The sequence below is a fragment of the Nuphar pumila genome, chromosome 1, assembly GCF_984573655.1.
Source record: "Nuphar pumila chromosome 1, dmNupPumi1.hap1.1, whole genome shotgun sequence".
Taxonomy (NCBI): Eukaryota; Viridiplantae; Streptophyta; class Magnoliopsida; order Nymphaeales; family Nymphaeaceae; genus Nuphar; species Nuphar pumila.
In genome coordinates, this window is record NC_143249.1 from 99,175,144 (window position 1) to 99,201,208 (window position 26,065).

The 26,065-nt window shown below is 36.9% G+C and overlaps 1 pseudogene; it reads left to right on the forward strand.

Annotated features, from left to right (window-relative positions):
* Positions 1-3,225: 3,225 nt before the first annotated feature.
* Positions 3,226-25,323, forward strand: LOC149849077 (uncharacterized; annotated as a pseudogene).
* Positions 25,324-26,065: the final 742 nt, after the last annotated feature.

Below are 26,065 nucleotides of genomic sequence, written 5' to 3' on the forward strand. Positions count from 1 at the left end.
GCTACAAAATGGTGAATCTACATACTACTGGACCTATAGAGGCTTAGCAGAGTGTAATAGACATGGGTATTGTGCATGTGTGCAGAGTGGGAATAGTTGCTTTTGCAGCATACGTGCTTTTATGATGTGGGTGCTAATGAGATATAGTGCATCAAAGGTGATGTTTGTGCAGCAACTATTGTGTAAATGGAGAAAGGCATGAACACGATATTTAATGCCAATGAACAAATAAGGTGTGTTGCATTTGTTATCTGTGAACCGAAAATGGTGCCTAAGTGCAGAGGTGAAATGCTGCAAGTGATAGGTGCTGATGAATTTGTGATGGAGGAGATATGCTAAAACATGAATGCGCAATGAGTAAAGTGGATTGTTGCAATACAGTTTTATACAAAGATGCTATGACAAACAAAACAGAGACAGCAGAAAGCGTGGGCTCATATATATATATATATATATATATATATATATATATATATATATATATATATATATATATATATATATATATATATATATATATATATATTCATCCCTGTTGGCTGAAGGTGTCCAGACCGTTAGTGAGCATATTCCATCTTGAATATTGCTATCCTGGGTCGTTCACTCTGAGAAGTTTACCTTGTGATCCATGACCTGATCAACAGTCCTTCTAGCAATTCTAACTTGATTTGATAAATGAATTAAAGCATTCAGATAATGGGCAGCAATCACATATAAGATAAATTTTAGACGATATTCAGAATAGCTTTCCACTTCCTTGATGATCATTTTAAGAGTATGTTTAAAACCTCTTCAGACATATGAGGCTCCATGAGACCGAACCATTCTGGAACATTTGAACTGCAGCAAGCATGATCTCTAAAGGCAGTGTCCTCATTGTTACTGAAAGTTTATTAAAAACGCAGTCCAAAATTTGCAGAAGAGTCTTCTGTCACATTAATGGAGGTCGTAGCGCATCTTGAATCAGTAGCTGGACATAGAAAATTATCATGAGATTCAAGCTTAGTTTGAATTCTCTGATTTTCGGAAGAGGAACTGAGGTTCTTGGATGCAGCTCTAGTTGGAAGGTATGAGAATCCTTGAGCACCTGCAATGGCACTGTCCAAAATCCTATATGAAAGTAACTTCTGCAGCAAACTCAACATCACTGCCATTTTCAAAATATTTGGATCCTATTTGATGAGGCATTTGCCTATAATGACCTCTTCTTGTAATGCAAATCAATCACCGAACATCACATGACCATCCTGGCCCCATTTGTTCCCACAGCACAAAAAAAAAAACTCTCATAGGAACCTAAAGTCCTGTCATATCTTATTAGCAGAATGCATTCATAGTGGATACCAACCTTTTCTTCTTCAGTAGGATAGCACTTCGAACATCAGAAATAGAATCTTGGCAAAAAGAATTTTTTTTTTTTGCGAGGAAGATGATCAAATAGAAGGATTGCAAGGCTACAGGAGATAAATCAAGTATCTAAGATCATGAATCTTACAGGAAAAAGAATACCAAAGATTTGAATTAATGACGCATTTCCCAAATGACTTTAATCACACACAAAAAAAAAACGACTTCCTTAGTGATGACCTCACAATAAATCAATATATTTCCAGGATAATGTACGTTAACGCAAATCCTACCAGCTCATCTTCAATCGATGCTTTGAATAGTTTCCCCAACCAGTTATACATGCAGAAGAAAAAAAAAAAAGGTGGGTTACATGCCGTCAAAATCTGTTACAGCGGGTGACTGAACAATAACAACATAGGAGTAAATAATGAAACCCCTAGATCCTGGAAACTCTATAATCCTAAGCCTTAGTTTAGGGATACTATCTATGGAGTTATTTGGTATGGCGATTTCCTCACTCAGAATTCTCTGCAGCGTTACTGAACTTATCAATTTGGAATCCATACTATGACAAGAGGGTCTATCAAAAAGTATTTCATAGAAGGTCTACTAGCTTTTATAAAGGATGGCTCCCCTGCAGCTTGTCAAACTCAAATTTCTGATACAACAACCTGGCATTCTTGTTTCTAAACAAGATTGTCAAAAGGGTCGTCCCTTAACTGTCATCAAGAAACCCTTTAGGTCACCTGTAATCGGATCCCCTTCTTTTTTTTTTATATTACACATCTATGGTTCGACATTGCTGTAAGCGAATCAAAATCATAACAAATGCTCTAATGGGATAGAATGCAATAAAAGTAAACAAGATGCGCTCTCATGCTGTTATAATCAGAAATTGGAGATTGATCAGGAAACGAGATTGACAATATGACAACCCAGGGTAACAGTAAGCGATAAAGAGGGGATGCATACCAGAAATTACAATCTGTAAATTGAGATGCAATATAAAAATATGTGGATAATGTTTATAAATTGAAACATAAATTAAGAAAGGAGATAAAACAGCAAACGCGAAAATAGGCCTTAAACTAATAAGAACGATAGTTAAACATGGTAACGCAAATATTGGAATACAAGGATTGAAATAAGTTGAAAGCAGGAACAGAATCACACATCCAAAATTGCTTAAAGTCAAACATGAGAAAAAGGAATATCAATTGAAAACGAAAATCAGAAAGGTAACCAGCATATGAGTTGATTTTAAAAGGAAAGTAGAAATCAGATATATGAAGCATCAAGTGAGCACATACTTGGATTATATGGGCCAAAAATTACCGATAAAATAGGAAAAAAAATTTGCGAAGTGTAGGAATGTGGGCATTCCATTGTTGTGGCGTTACGTAGAGCGACACTGCTACATGTTGGTCGACCCTATGAATTACGCTCGAAATGAACAAAATAAAAAGGGATAAACAAACCGAGAAAATTATAGATGGGGATCTTATTGACAAGGAAAGAGAGAAAATCGATCGCTCACCGGTAGTTGCGAAGGTTCTGAGGGAAGAGAGGGGAGAAAAGGGCGCTCTGCACTGCGATTTCCTTGGAAATTCTGGGCCGAATGGAATCCCTTCTTTATACTACGCGAATCCGAATCTCTTGGCTGCCTTTCGAGGATATTGCGATGATGGTGGATTGTAATCGATGAAGTTGATGGATGGAAGGGGTGTTGCTCGATGAAGGAAGAAAATGGATTGTATCATGAAACTAGAGATTCGTGATCTTAGTTTTAACTTGGGAAAGGAGAAGGCAATGAAGGAATGAAGCGCGATCTGAGAGAGTGAAGAAGGGTGGGGTAGCGGCTGATGAAGGTCAGGGATGCCGAGTGCGTGGAATGGCCTCATTTTTAAAGGCGAAGGAGAAAGCTCCAGAAGGGCTTCCATTAGAGATGGAGGGTTTGGAGAAAGGGGAAGGCCTGTGAGGCCGTTGGCCATCGACGGTTCTGGAGCCATAGCTATGGAGCGTGCGATGGGGGTTCTTGAGGAAGCTTCATGGGGAAGCTTCTGGAGGGTTCGGGTGGCGATGGATGGCTCGGGCGAAGCCTCTGGATGGTAGCCTGTGGCTGATGGAGTGCAAGGGTGTGACCCGGGACGGAGTTAGGAAGGTGAAAATGGAGAGAGATCGAGACGAGACAGACGAAAAGAGGGTGAGATAGAGTGAGGGAATGGAAGGAGCCCTTGTAACCCTCAGTTTTTTGTTAAAAAGCTTTTTATCAAAGATTTTTAAAAAGCCGATTCTTTTTCCCAACAACTTTTGCAAAAACTGTTTTTAGTAAAAAGGCTTATTTTTCAAAAAGAAGTTTTTCAAAAATCGATTTTCGTTTCTATTTTTTTTTATATTTTTATTTTTTGTTCTTTTTTTCATTTTCTATATTTTTTGATATTTTTGGAATAAAAATCTTAAAATTTACGGAAAAACAAGGATTTAAACTATTTTTTTGTATTTTTGAGAAATATTTACAAAAGAAGGTTTTCAAGGCTATTTTGGGGAAATTTCTTCAGAAAATGGGTTTGGACCCAAGTTTTGAGAAAATATTCGAGTTTTAAACCTCGAATCGAGAAATATAATTTGATGGATCCAAACGGATACCGGACGAACTGTCTGAGCTTTTCAAAAAGTTATTTTGGAAACTTCGAGAATTTGATTTAAATATTGGACAACAAAGCCCAGATTTGGATCTTTTATCTGGATCCGGATCCGAAATTGAGTCAGATATAAAAAATGAATTTAATATCATAAAACTTGAGAAATAAAATGGAATTTAGATTTAAAAGTGACTCAATTACACAAAAAATGGGGTCAGCGTCAAAAAGGAAATATTTACAATATTTTGAGAAATTTGGGGTGTTCACAGATGCCCCTCTTTGCTACTAAGTCGGTCGAAAGCAGAGCTTAGTGGCAAAGAAAACACTCCAAATTTCAAAAAAAATGCCCCAGTTTAGCAAACTTGAACTGGGTGTGGGAGATTTATTCTGAAAGCATGGCTTTTCAAGCTTAAACCCTTATCATGAATGGTCCTAGGGGGACGAAATCCTCGACAATGATACGACTGAATGATAGAAATGAGGAAATCGTGATGGGACTTTGGGTAAAGATCCCAGAAATGGTGAAAGATAAGAATTTTGATCGAGTCTCATGGGTGAGACAAAATCAGCCTTTTGGAATGACTCAGGTTTAGCCCTTAACCTGGATGGGACGAAGATAGATCGAGAAGATTTGGATGGGAAAAGGAATATAGGTAGACCTCGATGGGACATTTTGAGAGAAAATGCCTTGTGAGATGAAATCCAAGCATGATCCTTTCCTGGATAGATGTACAGAGCATGGATTTCTTTATGGGGAAAAACCATGATGGGACGGGAGGATTACCTCGTCGAAACGAGGTTCAGGTTTAACCCAAATCTGAAAGGAAGGTACCTCGTGGAACGAGGTTCAGGCTTAACCCTTATCCTGAAAGGGGACGACCATACAGAATCCTCGAACGAAGAAGTCGTGATGGGACAACGAATGCATCGCCGAAGTGAGATTCAGGTTTAACCCGTGACCTGAGTGGGGGAAATCGCACGAATTCCTCAAATGAAGAAACCGTGGTAGGACTAGAAAGGATATCTAGTTGAAGTGAGACTCAAGTTTAACCCTAACCTGAACAGAAAGATACCTCGTGAAGCGAGGTTCAGGCTTAACCCTTAACCTAAAAGGGAAGACCATGCAGAATCCTCGGGTGAAGAAACCATGATGGGACCTTCGGAGTTTAGACGAACAAATCCGAAAGGGGTTTGCGAGAAGAGAAAAACAAGAGATTCCCTAAAGCTTGGAAATGGGATGATCTGGGGCGTCTTATTGCTGAGACTAAATCAGCTTTCTAAAAACAGACGACCTCTCGCAGAAGGTTGGGTGATACCTCGAGGAGCGAGGTAACATGTTTAATCCTTAGCCTGAATGGATACAGAATCCTCGAAGAGCGGGGAAATTATGATGAGACCTCTAGACTTCGCACAACAAGTCCAAGAGGGGTTTGCAAAAGGATGAAAATGGGGGTCCCTAAACCTTGAAAAGGGGTTGTTCTTGGGCACCTCATTGCTGAGACTGAAAATAGCTTTTGATAATAACAGACCTTTCGCAAAAAGTTCAGGTTTAACCCTTATCCTGAGCGGGAACTGTCTATGGCGGGATAGTGGGGAGCGCAGGAAAGCGTGCGAATCTGAGAGCGCTCAGATCAGACGGAAGGAAAGGACTTTTCAGTCCTAAGGAGGGATGACGTCAGAATACGTCAAGACGAACATCAAGTTCACACTTCATGTTGGGATAATGAGAAAATATTGCCAATAAGATGTCAAAAAAAATTTTAGTTGATTCAGAATAATTGAATTGTGCATATATGTGTGAAAATATCACCTCTTTCTACCTAGAGTATTAACTCCAATTGGGCTAACTCTGTAGAATCAAGAATCAAATTCAAATTTGTTGTTGTTGAGTTTCTTCAAGGAAGATATCAATTTCCTTGATATGAAAAGAGATGAAATATTCTTAGCTTCATAAAAAGCAATTGAGTGAAAAGACATTGATAAGAGAAATTCACATAGATAAAGATGATTCCTGACCGTTCAGGCAGTTTGATATTCTGGGCACTTTCCTCTGATAATTTTTTTTTGCACTCTTTTGAGTCATGGAGTTTTCTTGGGCTTTTACATCATCCTTCATTTTGGAGATGTCCTGACTTTTCTCTCTTTTTTCGGGGAAGGGTACGTCACAAACTCCTTCATCTTGAAGATGCTCCGATCCTTCTTTTTCTTTCTCAGGAATTAGGCTGATGACATTGGTTCATGGGTTGAAATTCTATAGCAGAAATCAAATATCTTTTAGGGTTTGTCGGGAGGCTCTTTGCAGTCGCCTTCATCTTGACGGTGCTCCGAACGTTCCCTGGAAGGATCCTTCATGAACTCCTTCATCTTGGAGGTGATCCAAATCTTCTTTGGCCCCGGAGATCTAGCTCGCCTATTCATCTTCACCTTGACGACAATTGAGAGATCCCTTTTGCGGATATTTGATTACAGCTCAAATGACTGATAAGATATGGATTGGGCAAGTTCTTTTTTACTGCCCAGTATATTTCCACTGTCTTACTGTCAAAAGAACGATCTTTAAGAATGTGCCATAGCTATGATCAATATCAATTCACTTATGGCTTTTCAACATTATTGAATTTTTCCTTTGCCGATCATATCGAAGATTTTTCTTCATCCTTTTGGTTGACCAACAGAAAAGCTTGAATTTAGTTCTTATCTCGCAAAAGTCTTGCTTTTTTAGAAATAATACTAAAGGTATTTTGAGGTAATTCTTTATGAAAGCTTTGAGATCAACAGTGACTTTTTGATAGCAAATTGGCAAAGTATTCTAGAAATCCTTGATGAATGTAATCGCTTGACATCGAATTGACATGCCCATGACAAAATTCTCCTCTCTTTTTTCCCCAAAAGAGAGACTCAGGCTTAGCCCTTACCTGAATGGGAAGTTGGAAATACTCCTCTCTTCCCCAAAGAGGAGGTGTTTGCAAAACGGAACTTTCGAAGAGAAATTAAGCTTTCGTCAAAACTCCCTATCTCTAGGCTTCTCTTATGGAAAGGCGGCCGAAAAACAAAGTTGGGAAAGTATCACAGAGGAATGAGTCCATCACACTCTCCCTAGAAGAGGGTCCTCTGTGAAGGGGTTTAGCCAAAGACGAGAAAAACAGGGGCCACAAAAAGAAATGAGCTTCCGTCGAAGCTCTCCCCGGAAAAAGGGTTCTTTTGTGTAAAGTTGGTGGTTGTTTTGCAAATTGTTCACGAAGAAAACGAGTCCCTTCAAACTCTCCTTGAAGAGGGTCATTCGCAAGAGAAAAAGATTGATTTTTGATAAAATGATAACTCGAAGGTTGAAATTAAGAATTTAAAGCTTGAATTTATGATGATTGGTTAGTAAAAAGACTGAACCTGGAGGGCTAACTAATCAGTCAGCCAAACACTAGCATGAGCGCTAGATGTACCAGCACGAGCACTGGATTTTGAAATGTACCAGTACGAGCACTGGGTTTTGAAAATCATGCCAGCATGAACACTAGATTTCAAAAACGGCCCCAGTACGAGCGTTGGGTTTCGAAAAGTGCACACCAGTACGAGCACTGGGCTTTTCCACGGAGAGATGAGAAAGCGACCGACATCCAAAGATACTTGAGAATTAAGTGAGAGTGATTGTCGGTGTTTCAGGATTATCCCTTATCCTAAAGGTGAAGTTCAGGTTTGTCCCTTAACCTGAAAGGGGAATAGGCAAGGAGAACTTTTTGTAAGACCCACTGTATTTTTGAGGAAATTTTATGTGTAATATATTTCTGTGTTGGTGATTTCTCTCTTTAACGCGAGAATTGCTCGTAATTTATGCATTTATTGCTTTACGAGGTGATTCAGGGCAAACCATGACGAATTAAATCTCGATATTTTTGGAGTTGATTTATATTATACCTGATTAGACTTATCTTGAATTTGGAACCTAAACGAGGATATTACCTCATTATTTTAAGTAATTGGCGAAAAAAGGGTATATTGGTAAAATATGAGTCATAACGAGGATAAAATTCGTCAGATTTGAAAACCTAAGTAAATGATTTCAATACTTAGGTTGGATTTTATGAAATGTAAGTTTGAAATAAAACATTTAAATGTTTGAAACCTAGCTTTTAAATGAAAAACAACCATGGTTTTTTAAAACAATCAAATTGGAATTTTGTGAAATTAAGTGAGGTTTTTTCAAAAAAAAAACTTCAAAAGGAAGTTATTTTGGAAGTTTTAATAAAGTGGTTAGCATGGGATCTTCCGCAGGTGCCTCGTACTTGGGTTTTACTGATACAAGCTCCTCAACTGCCCTCTTAGGCTGTCGCAGATGCTTGGGGATATACATCAACTGCTCTTCTTCTTCAGAGTCTTCTTCTGACGATTCTGAATCTTCTGAGGTGCTGTCACGCTGGACCTTCTGCTTACTGATCTTGACAGGCTTTTTCATAGGCTTCTTCTTAATCTTGCTTTTAGAAGTTGTTTTCTTTGGACCAGCCTTAGCCTGCTCTGCCATCATTTTGGACATCATCTTTTGGAAGACTCTGTACATAGCAGGATCAACATCACTTTCTTCCCCTGAGTCATGTTTCTTGGATGATCTGGGAGAATTCATTTCTCCTTTCTCGCTGTCGCTGTGCTGCTGAACAGTCTGCTTACCAGCTCTTGTCTGAACCATCTTGGGATGCCAAAGTTTTCCTCCAGAATACGGGGATGGTTAGAGTATGGAGATACCTTTTTGCAAACCATAATTTTTGAGGAAAGAATGAAGGGTTTTGGTAGACAATTTTAAGAGATTATCCCATTACCCGGGATTGGGTCATCACAAGACTTATGATAATTGTGTTACCATTTTTATGATAACGGAGAAATGTGCCTTATTACCTAGGCGAGGTCATCAACCATGATAAAAGATATTGAAGAGAAGTAGGAGGAATGTTCCATTTACCCGGGATTGGGTTGTCACCAAAATTGTGACCATTTGTGCTATAAAAGAATAAAATTTGACCCAAAAAGTAATTTTTATTGATAGTAATATTCAAAGACAAAGAGAGGGTGGGCAGACAGTTTGCCACCACTCTTGATATTCAAAAGATACATTTGATCCTGGAAATGCAGATAGAGAAATGAAGGAATCCCAAGTATATTTGGTGACATGGTATGCCCCAGACCACTGATCCGACTGCAGATTGAATTCTGGCATGTTGTTCGTCAGGAAGCGGATGTTGGCACGAACCTGCTGCTGCGAAAATTGTCTGAGACATCTTTCTGGCTGATAATCGACATAGAAGAAGGGGCCAAGCAACCTGTAGCGCTTGCTGCGAGCATAAGTGTAATGAGGGATCGATTCCTTTCTATCGAAGAAGTCCCAAACAATCTCCTTCTGATGCAGTTTCTCGATCAAGGCTCGATATTGAATAGACGACTTCAACTGCTTACTGCTGAATCTCAAAGAACTAGCCTTTCATGGCACATGTCGCAGGAACCACGACTGTAGGGCATAAGTGCATCCTTCCACTAGAATGGTCTCTCCGAGGGAAAATCGAGCCAAGCCTCTGTAAAGAAAGACTAAAGCCGCCATAGAGACTAAAAGTTGTCGGGTCTGCTTGCTTCTCCATCTTCGAAAGAGTTGGGCAATTCTAATGTCTATTCTGACCATCTTGGAGGAAAGCTAATCCCACTGTGCATAGGATCATGGCATGCTGAATTCTGTCTTTTGCTGCTCGAGATAAGGTGTCAACCTCCTCGTAAGCTCCGTACTTGCGATAGAGTCCGAACAGGTCAATGAACTGATTCCCATTGATCTCAGTGAGAGGCCAAGATCTGCTCCCTGTTGCTCGGGCCAAAGCTTCTCGAACATCCACTCCTTTGATGTTGATCAGGAACTGCTGCTCGATAGGACCATCTGACTGACCAGCTGGTTCGGGCAATCCCATAATATCATTGAACTCGTCCATCACTAGAGTCATCTCCCCCCAGGGAAACCAAAATGTGCAGGTACGTGGATTCCACCGTTTTGCCATAGCCTGAATCAGACTTCCATTAATGGTTCGCTTGCCTACTGCCAATGCCATCTCCAACCCATAGTCATCCAAGTGGTCTGGGAACATATGCGAGAAGGTGGCGAACCAAGAATAATACCACCGAGGGAAGAAGGGATGAGACTGGATGACCCGATGATCCGGGGATCCATCCTGTATCTGATAGAAGACGTGATCTTTGGGAAAGACAACATCGAGAGAATCAGACGCCATCGAAATGCTACTGGGGCAAAGAAGAAATGAGGAGAATCAGATAGGATGCAGGACTTATGGATAGACTCTTGAAGAATCAAACCTGAAAATTTTGAAAGATCGAGAAATTTTTATTTTATTTTATTTTTAAAGAAAAATTTTCCAGGGTTTTTGAAGAAAATTTGATCTAAAAGAGAAAAGAATGTAGGTTTAAAGGAAAATATACACCTAGGGTTTTTGAAAGTAAGGGGAAATTTTGAATAATACACCCAGGGTTTTTGAAAGGGTTTGATACATATATATGAGAGAATAAGGGAATCGTCACAAAACCAAAGCTGCAAAAACAAGGATGCGCATACCGCATTCCCTAAAAGCTGACTCTAAATGCAATAATTTTGAAATGGCTTGTAGGACCTTAATCCTAACTCTAGGGTTCAGATCATCTGATTCCAATCAAGATATGCTGATATACCCAAGCCGAAGCTCGAAGTATGTGGCATAAAAATATTTCTCCGGTTCTAAGGTAATGGCTTCCCAACATCCTTGAGCACCTACCGATATACCTCGGACTATGGCCCTTAGGTACGTGGTAGGGGGGCGCGAACCCAAATAAGTGGTCCAGTTGTGAGGCTCTCTCCCGAACTATGGTTCAGTGAGACAGCCCAGCAACGTGAAGACCGGGACAATATAGGTAGGGATGTTTTCAAAAACATGATCAACATGCAAATAAAACCAGAAAGCTCTAATGCAAGTCCTAAAGAGATAGATTGAAATGAAAAGAAGCATACACTTGCATACATTGTTTGCATTCAATCCCTAAAAATTGAGGAGAGTTGTATTTCAGACCTAAGTCTAATGTGAGCATGGAATAATCTCCTCAATTTGGTCCTACCAAACCATAATTAAATCCTATATGCAATGATGTCAGCTTAGGACAAAGTCTAGGCTCCTAACGTTTGCATGAAAATGAAGCTGACATTTGAAGAATAAAGACTTAGATAACATCAAAGCAAAGAAAGGGCATAGATTCGACCGGATGAAGACGGGTCCCATCTCGGTCGCCAAACCTGTGATCATCGCAAAATTTTTCCTCTCGTGGTATTTCTCTCTCTTCCTTCTCTTTCCCTTTTCAACCTTTATTTCCTCCTTTTTAAAGGGAGAAAATAAAAGACAAAAAAGAAGAGAGAAGAGAAAAGAAAGGAAAGAAGAGAGAGGAACTCTTTTGCGGGGTCTCTCTTGACCTTAATTTTGAAGATATTTAAGAAAATAACTCGCCTCCGTTTTGAAATATTTGCGGGAAAATTGGGAGACGGGATTCGCTCGTCGGTTCGAGGTTCGACCGTTTCTGGCACCTTTACCAAGGGTAATCGAACCAAGGGTTGAACTTATGCCTCTTTGCTTTACCAAAATATCATCTAAGAATTTATCCTAAGTCTAAATGCACAAAGAATCATGCTTGTGCGATGCAAGGATGTATGCTCCTTTTTAAAAAATGATTTGGAAATCTTTAAGTGTTTCTGAGATGAATCTGATAATAGAGTGAAGAAATGGTTTCTAACTTAGAACTTAAGATTTAGAGTTCTAAGTTTTTGGAATAATCAGAGTTTGAGAAAATAAATCTGGACTTTGAAATGAATGATTTTGAAAAAGGAGAAGAAAGGAAGTTTCAAAGTCATAAATGGACTTTGATTTAGAAATTTTGAATCTGGATTTAGGAAAGGAAATGAATATTTGAAATGGATATGAATTCTATATTTGAAGCTCGAAATCAGAATGGGATTTGAGACATCCAAGTTGAATTTTGAAAAATAGAATCAGATTTAAGAAATCTAGATGGGATATGAAAAATGGAATTGGTTTTTGGAATTTGGGAATCAAGATAAACTTGGATTTGGAATCTAGCATCTCCAATGGATTTGGATCTGAAGTCTGAGATTCAAGATGGAATGGGATTCTGGATCCTAAACAGATATTGGATTTGAAGTCTGAGTTCCAAGACGGAACTGGATTCTGGATCCTAAATGGAATTTGGTTTTGAATTTTGAGATCCAAGAGGGAATTGGATTCTGGATCCTAAAATGGATTTTGGATCTGAAGTCTGAGATCCAAGATGGAGTTGGATTCTGGATCTTAGAATGGATTTTGGATCTGAAGTCTGAGATCCAAAGTGGAGATTATACTTGGAAATCTGGATCCTAGAATGGATTTTGGATCTGAAGTCTGAGATCCAAAGTGGAGATTGTACTTGGAAATCTAGATCCAAGTTGGGATTAGGATCTAACTTTTGATTTTTGGATTCTGAAAGTCCAAATAGGACTTTTGAAGAATGGACCTGTGTGATCATCGCAAAATTTTTCCTCTCTTGTGGTTTCTCTCTCTTCCTTCCCTTTTCCTTTTCTAACCTCCATTTTCCTCCTTTTTGAAGGGAGAAAAGTAAAAGACAGAAAAGAAAGAGAAAAGAGAAAAGAGAAAAGAAATAAAGAAAGAGAGAAGATGAACTATTTTGCGCAGTCTCACTTGACCTTGATTTGAAAATATTTAGAAATTTAACTCGCCTCCGTTTTGAAAATGTTGCGGGAAAATGGAGAGATGGGATTCACTCGTCGGTACGAGGTTCGACCGTTCCTGGCGCCTTTACCAGGGGTAATCGAACCAAGGATCAAATCTATGCCTTTTGCTTTGCCTAAATATAATCTAAGAATTTATTCTAACTCTAAATGCACAAAGAATCATACTTGTGCAATGCAAGGATGTATGCTCTTTTTAAAAGATGTTTTTAAAATTTCCAAGTATTCTGAGATGATCTTGGTAAAAGAGTAAAAAAGATGATTGATTTTGACTTAGAGCTTGAGATAGATCAGAGAATTTGAAGTGAATAAGAGTTGAAAGAATAAATCTTGGACTTTGAGAAAGAATGATTTAAAGCTTTGAAATGAGAGGAAAATGAAGTTTCAAAGTCAGAAATGGGCTTTGAATTTAATCATGGATTTAGGAGAAGAAGATGAAATTTTGAAGTGATATTGAATTTGAATCTTAGAATGGATCTGAGAGAATCAAATGGTATTTAAAAAAAAAAAATAGAAATAGATTTAGGGAGTTCAAATGAGATCTGGAAATGGACTTGGATTTGAAATCTAGATTTTAAAATGGAATTGGATCTTAAAATGGATTTAAGATCTGGGATCTGAGATCCGATGTAAAATTGGGTTCTAGATCCTAAGATGGATTTGGATCTGAAGTCTGAGATCCAATGTGGAGTTGGACTCTGGACCCTAAGATGGAATTGAATCTGAAGTCAGATCCAATGTGGAGTTGGACTCTGGACCCTAAGATGAAATTGGATCTGAAGTCTGAGATCCAAGGTGAAATTGGATTCTGGATTCTACAAGGAAATTTTGGATCTGAAGTCTGAGATCCAAGGTGAAATTGGATTCCGGATCCTAAAATGGAATTGGATCTGAAGTCTAGGATCCAAAGTGAAATTGGATTCTGGATCCAAAAGGGGAATTGGATCTGAAGTCTGAGATCCAATATGAATGTTGAATCCTGGATCCTAAAATGGATTTGGAGTCTGTTAAATTCAAAAGATGAATCAAGAATTTTCCAAGTTTGAATTGACCTCGAAAAATGAAATTTATGATTTGAATCTTGAATATACAAATGAATTTCAAAGTCAAATTGGATTTGTATTTGGAGCTTGAATTTGGAATTTTTAGAAAATGAATCAAGAATCTCAAAGTTAAATTGAATTTTGAGTTTGATTGGGGTTTTTGAATATAAACTGAATTTGGAATTTCAAAGTCAAATTTGAACTTTGAAATCTGATTTGAACTGGAAATTTTGAATATAAAATTGAATTTTTGAAATCTCAAAGTCAAATTAGACTTTGAAATTGAAATCTACATCTTTGAAATAAAAGGATGAATAAAAATAGAGATTTGAAGAAGGATAATTGAGATCACTTGGATTTTGAAAAGAATTTCGAAAATATGATGCAGTTCTATCCTAAATGATGAATGAATTTGAAGAATTTGAAATTGTATTTTGAAAAGCTATTCCATTCTTTAGATGAATTAAAATAAGATTGAAGATATAATACATCCTTGACTATGGTCATTGAATGTATTATATAATAATCTGTATTTAGATTCAAGAGAAGAATGAAAATACATTTGGTGCTTTTATAGAATTTAAAATGAAATTAACTCTCAATATACCCTGACTATGGCCATTGGTATATATTTTGAGTTAATTTTAAGTTAAATTCTGATAAAAGGAGAAAATATTTGAGGAAAATATGATGAATTTTGAAAACGGATCCAGTGTGGATCCGGTGTTATTTCGTAAAAGATGAAAATCCTAAGTCTTGTTTACATCCTGACTATGGCCATTGATGTAAATCATCAACTTAGAATTGATTTACCTCTTACGAAATGGTGCACGTGTCATTCAAGTTTCACCATTTGTGAGATTTTGGAAAATAAGGGTAAAAAGCATGAAAAATAAGCAATTAATGATATTTACAATGCTCATTCATTCTATCTAAAAGCAGAAAATATACATTCTCATTTAAAACTTAACTTATTACAACACATAAAAATCGAATTTACAACCCCAAATGATGACCTTTTCCGCATATTCCCTGCAAAAGTAAATTTTGATATAAAGTAAAGAAATGTATATAGAAAGGAAATAACATTCTATTTATAATGTAAGGAAAAATTTATATGCCTAAAGAAATACATAAGAGAGGCCTGGAGCTAAATGTAGGTACATGATGAATTCTTTGTTGAATAATTGCAAATGATTTAACAGAACAGGAATAACATTACCAAGCACTCAGATGATTTGAAACCAAACTTGACTATGGACCGGACCGGCAGGGGAGTAGAACTGTGATCAACCAGTCCAGAATCATTCTATGGCACAATCAATGGCGAATGTGGATGAAACATATATGATATCTTCCATCCACAACTATGCAGATTTGCCATAGCTGCACTCAGCACCATGACATCCAATCTTAACCTTCTTTAAATGACAAACAGTTGTACTCTAGATCTGTAATTCCTGTAATTGCACAGAATTTTCTGCCAAAGATGATATTAATAATGAATAGTCAATGAGAGAGGTCTAAACCGACCTCTTGTTCAGCAACCTATGATGAGGTGTTGATGACATATGGAGGTGCTGGAAACATAGCAGTGTGGTAAAATGAGGGTAGAGGGTGCTGCTGGAGCTGGAAATGGGATTGTAAGTGATAGGCGACATTGTGATGGTAGATGATAGAATGACTGGAGCGAGTTGCCAGCAACAAATTGATTCATGTTCAACTGGTTTTGATGATAGGGATCGAAAGATGCCTTGCCATACTGAGAGCTTCAGCACATACCAGACACCTACTGATAATATTTAGAAAATCATGACAGCAACTCACTTTAGCCTTTTCAAAGGCTGTACCACTACCTTCTGTGGCTATGGTTTCAGCGAACATAGTACCAGAACAACCCAACATATTACTCTCCATGAATAGAAGGCTATGCTCTCGGATCAGTTCGAAGGTGGCGCCTTAGTGCAGGAGATTAGATTTAATAAAATCAATGCCACTAACAGCAGATGAAATGATGTGAAAGCACAATGGATAGATACAGCAGGTGCTGAGTATTGGTGAATGAGTGAAGTGTGAGACATTTGAATATGTATAGGAAAACGCAAGGTATCTATGCATATGATGGAGTATATACCAGAATATATATATATATATATATATATATATATATATATATATATATATATATAAACGCAAAAAAAAAAATCGATGAATCTAAAACAGGTGCACCAGGATATTTACAAGACAGGAAAGATTGTTATCAACAGACATACTTTTCTAACAAAATTGAATTATTGAAAGATTTGTATTTGAGAGAAACAGGGAAATTTTATAATAGGACATACCTGAATTTACAGTAGGATATACCGTGATCTTGATGCGAACAACGACCATCTTCAGAATTAAGATAGATCAATGGAATGTTGGATGATTTCTCAGCGGGTTTTTTGCAATACTCTCCGGCCCATTCACTGTCTCTTATTACCTTTGATTTGATTGCTTCAAGGGACAAATCACATATACAGGCAGTTCCTTTGATGTATGATAACACAAATTCTCAAAGTAAAAGAGCCTTAAGTCTTACTTAGAGGATCAATTACAGAACTAATGAGTAAATGGAAGCATCCTGTATGCATGTTAACAGTAATTCATTGCAGTTGTTTTTCAGCAGATATAGCTTACCACAATTCTCCTGAGGATTATGCCATATCATAATTTATATATTTCCTTCCCACAGCTTGGGACATCTGAAGCAGACACCTCCCTGGGGATGGAAGATAGCTAATGGGACTTGGTTTTTATAACTCAAGCAACCCACGAATTGCTCCTTTGTCCAGCCTTTCACTATGCCATTATTAACAGCATGCTCTTATGATACAGGGAGATCATTTAGATGCCAATTTCACCGAACATCTGCAGAGTCCAATTAATACTTCTGAATGTCAAAATCATTTCCATGCCCAAAATGAAAGAAATATGGTGAAGAAAGGGGCTACATTCAAATGAAATTTTCCACTGAAACAACTTGTATATTGGAAGACTTTAATGCATTACCTGTAACCGATTCCTTTGCTGAAAAGGGGATTAATATACATGCACTAGGAAGATACATTTACCCATTTTGCTGTCAAACGGACCTCCTGTAATGACATTATAGGCAACAAGATTGGATTTTCGCACCTCTGCTTGTTGCCTCCATGAACGTATCAAACACCCACCTCAGATCACCTTTGTTATATATAAACCGTTGATTTAGAGAACACTGTGTTGTTCTATCATGAACGAGCCCTGGAAAATTACATCATTGAAGGGCTTCTTTTCAGGCTCAAGGTCATTATCTTGCTGAGGAGCTAATGCAGTTAGCTCATGAAAGTGTGTTGCAAATAAGGTTGGGGCTGTAGTGACCTCTACAAGATGCTCACAGATGGCCCAAGCCAAACCTGCACACAAAGGTAAAATATAATAAAAGTGCACTCAATACATCAAGCAACTTACTACATCAAGTGGCAGCTAGTGAAGAGAGCAATACTAGGTGTTTAGTAAAAAAAAATATCCAGAAAAACACAATGAACAAAATCTTCATTCACGACACAAACAATTGTATCAAGAATTGGCTAAAAGTTGTAATGAACGCCTATTGCTGATTGTATGACAGAGATAAATTTGTATTACAGAAGATAAAAACAACAAAAAGAAGAAAGTTATTGATTATTATACTACTATAAACAAAGGAAAGAAATGCAACTTCGAATACCACTACAGGCTTAAAAGATCACAAGGAAAAGTGGATCAAGAGCACAATAACCTGGATTCATAACAGTTCTTCAGACTTCCAAAAAGAAATAGTATGTAAATATACAAAATGGATGCTAATAACACAAAATCCTTCAGCTTGCCAGTCACTTTTTGCAATTTGGAAAGGTTTTAATATAAAAGCAAGTTGGGTCCAGAATTCATATTACTGGGATCAGATAACGTTCAGAACAAAGGCATTAACATGTGAAACCATGCAAGTATCACCACATTGATTAAAAGAACCAATTTAACTAGAACATATAAAATCAGAAATCCTTTATTCCTGCAAAAGAGAGAAGTAAAGAGGGATACAATTACCTGATATATGAGAGAAAGCTCATAGGATAAAAGGATGACCTGTATCTGTCAGTCTTTTGTTATGCTATTAAAATTTCAAAGGAAGATTAGCATTAGAAAACCCATGTGCCTGTGGGCATGGTATTTTCGCTTTTTGATTTACCCTGCAAACTTAAATCACATCGTGACCCTGACTATGATATAATCCTAGATAAAGCAACAGAGACCTAAAAAAAATGAGTAAACTGGAACTAGATCGTGTCTAATAAATGATGTATAACATTGTTCATTAACAGAATAAACTCATCAACTACCTTCCTCTTTTCATTTTCTTTACCTGTATGCTTTTTTAAAAAGTGTATTTCATACCAGGCCATGATACGGAAAGCAGAGCAGCTGCTTCTCATTTACTCAGAAGGTACAAACCCATTAGGGCCTCAATGACACCCACCATGCATCATCTCCTGAACTATCCACTCTGCAGCATATCTTAGAAACGAATCTCTGAATATCCCTAATGTCTCCAACGGATACCCCTCTTGGCTTCTTGGTTGGGACATCGATACATTGAGCGTAGCTTCCCATATGGATTTTCTTCAAGTTGGCCACTAGAAGCACAACTTCTAACCTCACCTCTTCAATGTGATCTCTCGATTAGAGACTTTGCTGTCCCTGCTCGTAATGAATCTAGCAAAGCTTATGTGCAGGAGGCACTAACAAGCATATTTCCAGGATTTCTCTGTAACAAGTTTTTGCAGTAGATATTTTATGACACATTAAAACGAGAATCCATTTAAATTGAGTGAATAAATTCTAACAAATCAAACATAAATGTTAGATAAGAGGAGAAACATGTTACCAAAATCGTGAAGACGCAGAGTGGATTTAGCCATTATTGAAAGGGCTTTATGATGAATCAAATCTACTTTTACCATAACTCAGATCATCTGCTCAGATTTTGTCTCAACATCGAATTAGCTATTACAACAGATGGGATTGACTATTCACTTTCACTTTCACAGTGAATCCCATCCGTCGTTTGAGTTTTTCTCCTTCGATAGATTAGAAACCCATTTTAGCGAATCCATAAATCAACAAAGAAGTTGAGAAACAGGGAAGCTGCTAAAAAAAATGCAATGCAGAGGGGATGTTGTTCATAGGTGAACGATCATGATGGTGATATGCAAATGCGGAACATACCATAGGGGAATCAAAACACATAGGGGTAAGCAGAAGTTTGAAAAAAATATCAACCGATTATCCAAAAATGGAATCAAATGCGAGTAGGAAATCATAATAAAATCATAAAGGGAAATCGGCAATAAAATGAGTTGTAGATTGAAATACACGAAAATGTAAAATATAAAAGAGGATGAAAAGAAATATGTCGGAACCGGAAATTCCGTTGCTGTAGTAACAGGTGGGACGACACTGCTATATGCAGGTCATCCCTACCATCTGTGCCTTATAGTGGAGATGACAAAGAAAATAAAAACAAAACGAGATAAAAACAAAGAAATACTGTAAATAAAGGATAATTTCGCAGAAAATCGATAAGAGAAGGAAGAAGGTCACTTACCGTAGCCTTGTATAGGGATTGACCGAATGCTAGGGCTCTATACCGTAGGATTGGTTCGATCGGCAGAAAGAGGGAAGAGGGGTAAAGAAGAAGAGGGGTGATTCCTCAGAGAGGAAGAGAGGAAGCCATCCAAGAAGAGGGGTGCCCGGGGTCGATTGAGAGGATAATGTGAGTTATTTACAGGAAAGGGGAGAGGTGAAGAAGCGGTCCTTTGAAGAGGCACATGCGACCCCTTCTTAAAGAAGAAGAAGCCGAATCCAGAGAGGTCGAGTTGTTGGAGATCAAGGGTTGATGGGGGGTTCGGTTGGTGATGGGCGGAGGAGAGAAGGGAGGTTGTTGCGGCTGGAAGCCATGGAGGCTTCGAGAAGGAGATTTTGCCGATGGGGGTTTCGGGCCAGAGAGAGAAAACTCGAGAGGGTCTCCTCCCTGAAACCCTAACCCGACTTGTGAGTTTTGTAAGGGTTTTACTTTTTTTCAAAAAGAGGTCTTTTATAAAAATATTTTTCTAAAAACGGGTTTTCAAAAACCATTGCAATCTCCTTCATTTATTTTTGATTTTTTGTTCTTTTCTCAATATTTTTATTTTTTATATTTTGGAATGAAAATCCAATATTTTACGAGAAAACAAAGATTAAACCCTAATTTTTTTTGTATTTTTCTAAAAAAATATTTACAAAAGTATTTTTCTGAGAATTTCAGACCATTTTGGGAAAATTTCTTCAGAAAAAGGGGTTTGGACCCAGGTTTTAAGAAAATATTCGAGGTTTGACACTCGAATCGAGAAATACAACATGATGGATCCAAACGGATGTCGGATGGACTGTCCGAGCTATTTAAAAACTATTTTTGGTATTTTCTGTAATTTTAATTTAAAAGTTGGACAACGAGGCTCAGATTTGGATCTGGACAATGGATCCAGATCCGAAATCAATTTAAACACATAAAATGAATTTAATTTCAATAAAGCTTGAGAATGAACTGGAATTTAGATTAAAAATAACTCATTTGCTCAAAAATGAATTTAGGGGTAAAAAGGGAATATTTAAAAGATTTTAAAAAAAATTCGGGTGTTCACAACCTGGGTTTTTGAAAACCCAGATTGAATTTGAAACTTAGGAAGGGTCAAGCTTTGAGATTCAGAATCAATCTCAAACTTTGGTTTTGAAGATAAGAAGATAAACTCGGTTTTGAGTTTGAAGATGAATCAGAAACTTCAAAGTTAAATTAAACTTTGAAAGTGAATTTTGAATTGAATTGGAATTTTAAAGTTTTGAATACAAGATGATTTGGAAATTTTCAAAATCAAATTAGACCTTGAAATTGAGTTTTGAAATGAGATAGAATTGTATTTGAATCTATAAATAAGATTTGATCTGAGAAATGAAGAAAATATTCAAAAGCACTTGGGGTTTTAAAAGAGAATTTTGAAAATATGATGCAATTCTATCCTAAATGATGAATGAATTTAAATTTTTGAAATTGGATTTGAAAAGCATATTTCATTCTTTAAATGAATTAGAAATAAGATTAAAGATATAATACATCCCTGACTATGGTCATTGAATGTATTATATAATAATCACATTTAAATTCAAGTGAAGAATAAAATATATTTTAGTGCTTTTATAGAGTTTGGAATGAAATAAACTCTCAATATATCCTGACTATGGCCATTGATATATATATATATTGAGTTAATTTTATACTAAACTCTGATGAAAGAGAAAAATATTTAAAGAAAATATGATGAATTTTGAAAAGGATCCAGTGTTATTTTATAAAAGATAAAAATCCTAAGTTTTGTTTACATCCTGACTATGGCCATTGATGTAAATCATTAACTTAGAATTAATTTCCTTTTACAAAATGGTGCACGTGCCATTCGTGTTCCCATTTATGAAACTTTGAAATAAAGGAAAATGATGCAACAAATGATATTTATATGCTCATTCATTCTAATCTAGAACAGAAAATGTAAATTCTCATTAACACATGACTATTACATTGGAGTTACATTGATCTTATAAAGGAAAATAATACTCCTCAAATATTCCCTGCAAGAATCGAATTTAGCATAAAATAAAAAAATGTACATGGAAGGAGAACGAAACTTTATATACTAATCAATGGAACATTCACATATGAAGGAAAAGAGTGCTCCTGAGATGCCTCTGCATCTGATGGGGGAATTTGTCCGAATATGCTTAAGAACATACATAGGGGAACACATGTGAAGGTATGTGTATATATATATATATATACATACATATATTTATACATGTATGTATATACATATATATATGCATGTATATAGGTGCCTATGACTATAAGAATTTAAATCACTTATACTCCTGTTATGTTTATAGGAAATTGCAACTGAAAGACAATGTATTCATAATCTGCAAGGGAAGCATTGTGGTAATTTGCAGCAAAGATGTTTTACAAAGATGGGCAGCAGTGAATTGGTGCAGAAAGTGAAGAAAGTGGCATGCAAAGGCTATGTGCCAAGTGTGTATGTGCGGCTGTAAGTACATAATGTATGGGTGCTGCAGGTGTGTGAAGTGCCTAGATGTTGCCGATGGTGCAAAGGCAAGGCTGGGAGGCAGGTGCAGCAAACGTGATGGTGATACACAAAGATGAAAAGCAAAAAGTGGCACACAGATAATACACCAAGTGTTGTGTTTGGTGAATGTGCAAATAGTGAATGTGTGCACAGTGGCTGTGCACACAGCGAGGTGTAGGGGAATGCAATCATGGTGGCATATAGCAAGGTTAATGAAGTGATGGATTGAGCCTTGAAGAAGATCGCAGGTTGATCACACCTAGTTGCTGCATATTGGGATATGACAGAACATCAAAAATGTAAATGTGAAGTTTGGATATATGACTAGATAACAGTGAAATGCCACTATCTAAATGAATGTAAGTTATGACCTAAACAGGAGATGAAGTGATAACTTGTGAGATAGTGGAATGGTGATGTGGATGTTGCAGGAAGCGGGGCAGTTATAGCAATGCTATGCATTGCTATAGGCGTTGGGGTTATCGCGGCAATGCCAAAGCATTGCTGCAAGTGCTTACAGTGATGTAACGTATTGCTGTAAGTACTTACAGCAATACTAAATATTATGGTGAATGCTATGTGATGTATGTAAGTGGTGGGAGAGTGCTGAGCAAGACTGCATATATGTCTAAGGTAACTGTACTGCATAGCTAAAAGAAGGATAGCTGTGGATAGCTCATTGTTCCTTAACACAGGTGGAAAGCATGATAAAACAGAGCATTGGTCCGAAAAGTGAAATCTGAAGGCACTATGCAACTTAAAAAAAAAAAAAAGTTATAGGGGAACTCTTAAAACTTACAGGTAGGAAAAGCCAGACACATTTGTTATTGGAACCTGTAAACACCCCAAATTTTCACTCACCTTTCTGACATCTCCCTCAATCATCACCTTTCAGTTCTCCGGAATCAATGAAGGGCAAAATGGTCATTTTCGGAAATTGAACCTTGCAGAAAGTCTAAAATTTCATTCTTGAGCCTCAAAATTTCTATATTTAGGTTCAGAAACATCTTCAAACTGCAAATTTTCAAAATCCTATTCCTGACAAGAAGCTAGAATTTCCAATTCTAGATTCAGAATGACATTTCATAGAACATGTCTTTGCATAGCATCGCATGAACACTTTACATCATTTCATTGCACAACATGTCATTTTGAGATCCAGAACTCCTGATTTTCAAAATTGTCAATCCAGATTTGATTTTTAAACTTTTCAAAATTGATTTTCAAAACTCTGGGTCTTCAAAATTACCAATTCTTCCCTTTTTACCCCCACGACTCCGAATTACAAAAGTTTTCTCAAGAAAACAATCTGGATAGTTTTGATATTGATTTTTAAAATTTCGTCAGTTAGAAAGAAGAGGACACAATTTTAAAGATTTTATCTCAAAACTTTTTGCAAAAAGACTTTAAATCTCTTCTATAAAATTTCTGCATTTTCTTTATATACATATTTTTGTCCTGAAAAACCATTTTCTTCCAAATTCTTGGAAAAAGACAAAGTTTTATCTCGTATTATAAAAATTCTAAAAAGAAGTTATTTCTTCTACTTTTTATTTTCAAAAAAAAAATGGTGTGGGACCCGTCTTTAAACTAGCATCACACTCAGATTCTCAGGTATGTTTCTTATTTTCAAGCGGGGTCCACCCGGAGATGGCACCAATTTGCAAATTCCTCTTTTTAATTTTTTAATGTTATTTATCTTATAAATACATGGGTGGCACCCCACTTGAAAATAAAAGATTTGACAAACAAAAATAAAACTTTATTTTTCAAAAGGATTTTAAAGCTGGCTGAAGTGGCATTTCCTCCCATTTATTTCACTATTTGTTTTTTTATTTTATTTTTAATTTTCTTTTTTTTCTAAAAGTAGCCTCAGATGGCGCCACGGCTCAGCTTTCCTAAAAAAATTCATTTTACCTAAACTTTAGGTAAACTCACCAAAATTTTTTGAAAGTGATAAGGTTCGTCCTTTTTGAAAACGACAGATTTTCAAAACCAATTAAATTTTTCCGTTTCAAAATTTTCAAAAAAATGTAACGGAACCGCAGAAGGAAAGCTACGATTTTGTTTTGGGAAAAAGGGCTCAAAATCTTTAAAAAGGGGCATTCGGAAGGAGGGAAGGGGATTTGATTTCTCACCCTTTGGTTTTATTGCAGGTGTCCTTTTCTCTGCCGTGGGGTTTTTCCCCCTTTTAATGTTGGTTCTTCCATCCAGCGGGAAAAGCCTCAAGCCCTTCAACTCTTGGTGGGCTGCGTGATAGTTCATTTGGTACAGGAGATCCGGTCGGCGTCCTTCCCATTTCCTTCAGTCCAGCAGAAGAAGATCGATCCCTAATCGCTGGTTACAGATTCATTGGGTGCAGAGGATCTACAAGGTAATGTAAAGCTACGATTCTACCATCCTTTTCTTCAATTTTACTAAATCAAAACCATTGTTGTAATCTTTAAACTGGAATCAACGTAAAATGAATGCCCATCCATGGTTTCATTTCAGCATAATAGAGGATTTTGAAGTGTGCAGATGGTAGGATTTCACAATCAGGCTAAACAGATGAGATGGTTCATCCTTGTCATGGATCAAACCTCTCATCTCAGTAGCCTATATACATTTAGCCACCTCCTGCTTTCATTCTGAGAAGAATAGAAAAAAAAAAATGAACAAGCAATCTCTGAGGTTCTGTATTGGTCAAGAGATCCTACTGAAATGAGAAGAATGGGGTTGAGGAAGGTAGAGATCTATCAAAGCCTGCACGGTGGGTTTTACAGGATTCGATCTGGATCACGGGAATTTGCACTGAACTTGATAAAATATAAGATACCCATGGCTCTAGTGTCTACACGGCGTAGGAATCATTTAGAAATGGCACTAAGAGCTGTCAATATTGCAAGTTTTTTTTTTTTAGCGTTATTGTTGTTACTGATGATGTACATAGAGGTAAACTTGATCCAGAGATGTTCATTTATGCTTCACAACTCCTTAATTTAATACCTGAGAGATGTATCGTCTTTAGAAACTCAAATTCAACCATTGAAGTTGTGCATGATGATAAGGTGAAATGCATAGTTGTTGCTGGTAAACACCCAATGTATGAACTAGGTGCAACTGATTTGGTAGTCAGGAGATTCGATGAACTTTCTACAGTAGATCTGAAGAATCTAGCTGATATAGAAATAGAATTTGAAACCCAAGAAACAGAGTTGGAGTTGGAAGAGGATCCATCACCATCCACCTCTATTGCAGTTGATGATCTGTGGTAATCTTTGTGTATAAAATCTTTAGACATAATCTCATCTTTTTTTTTTCTCAGAGGCATGATTGGCATTTTATGCACTAGATTTTAGTGGTGCAACGTTTTGCCTCTCTGTATATAGAAAATAGAGGGGTTATCTACATTGGACATTCTTCCTATTGTATGTACTATACACAGTCATTAAATGTTAATTTCATGATGTATGATATGTAAAGCATCAACGTGAATGCCTTTCATCTATAAAAAAAAATCATGATAATGTCAAAAGAATTATTTATGAGACAGTGAGTTGGACAACATGAAAAGGGTTTAACTTGGTAGCTTACCTTATCTTTGCCATTATCATAAACATATGAAATTTGCTCATGTATCTTCTCCAAAGCATGGAATTTCTATTGAAAAAGAGCTGGCTTTATAAAATTCCTGCAAAAATTTGTCATTAACTGTAAGTAAGATGTATAATGACCAATGAGTGACAACACTATTAGGTTTAAGTGCTCAAATGTATGCTTATTGGAAAGAATGAAATTCTTGTGATTTACTTGTACAAGAACTTTTCAAGTGGTCAGGCAGGGTGCTCTTCTTCATGACCTTAAGTTCCTGAAAGAACTGGCAGTCATGACTGGGAGCATTTGTCTCTTTCCTCCTTATCTTATTGCAAAATGTTCAGCTTCAAGTTTAACCTGAAATAATCATTGTGTTAACCACATTACCTGTATCCTACTGTGCATATCCTATATTTGCAGGTT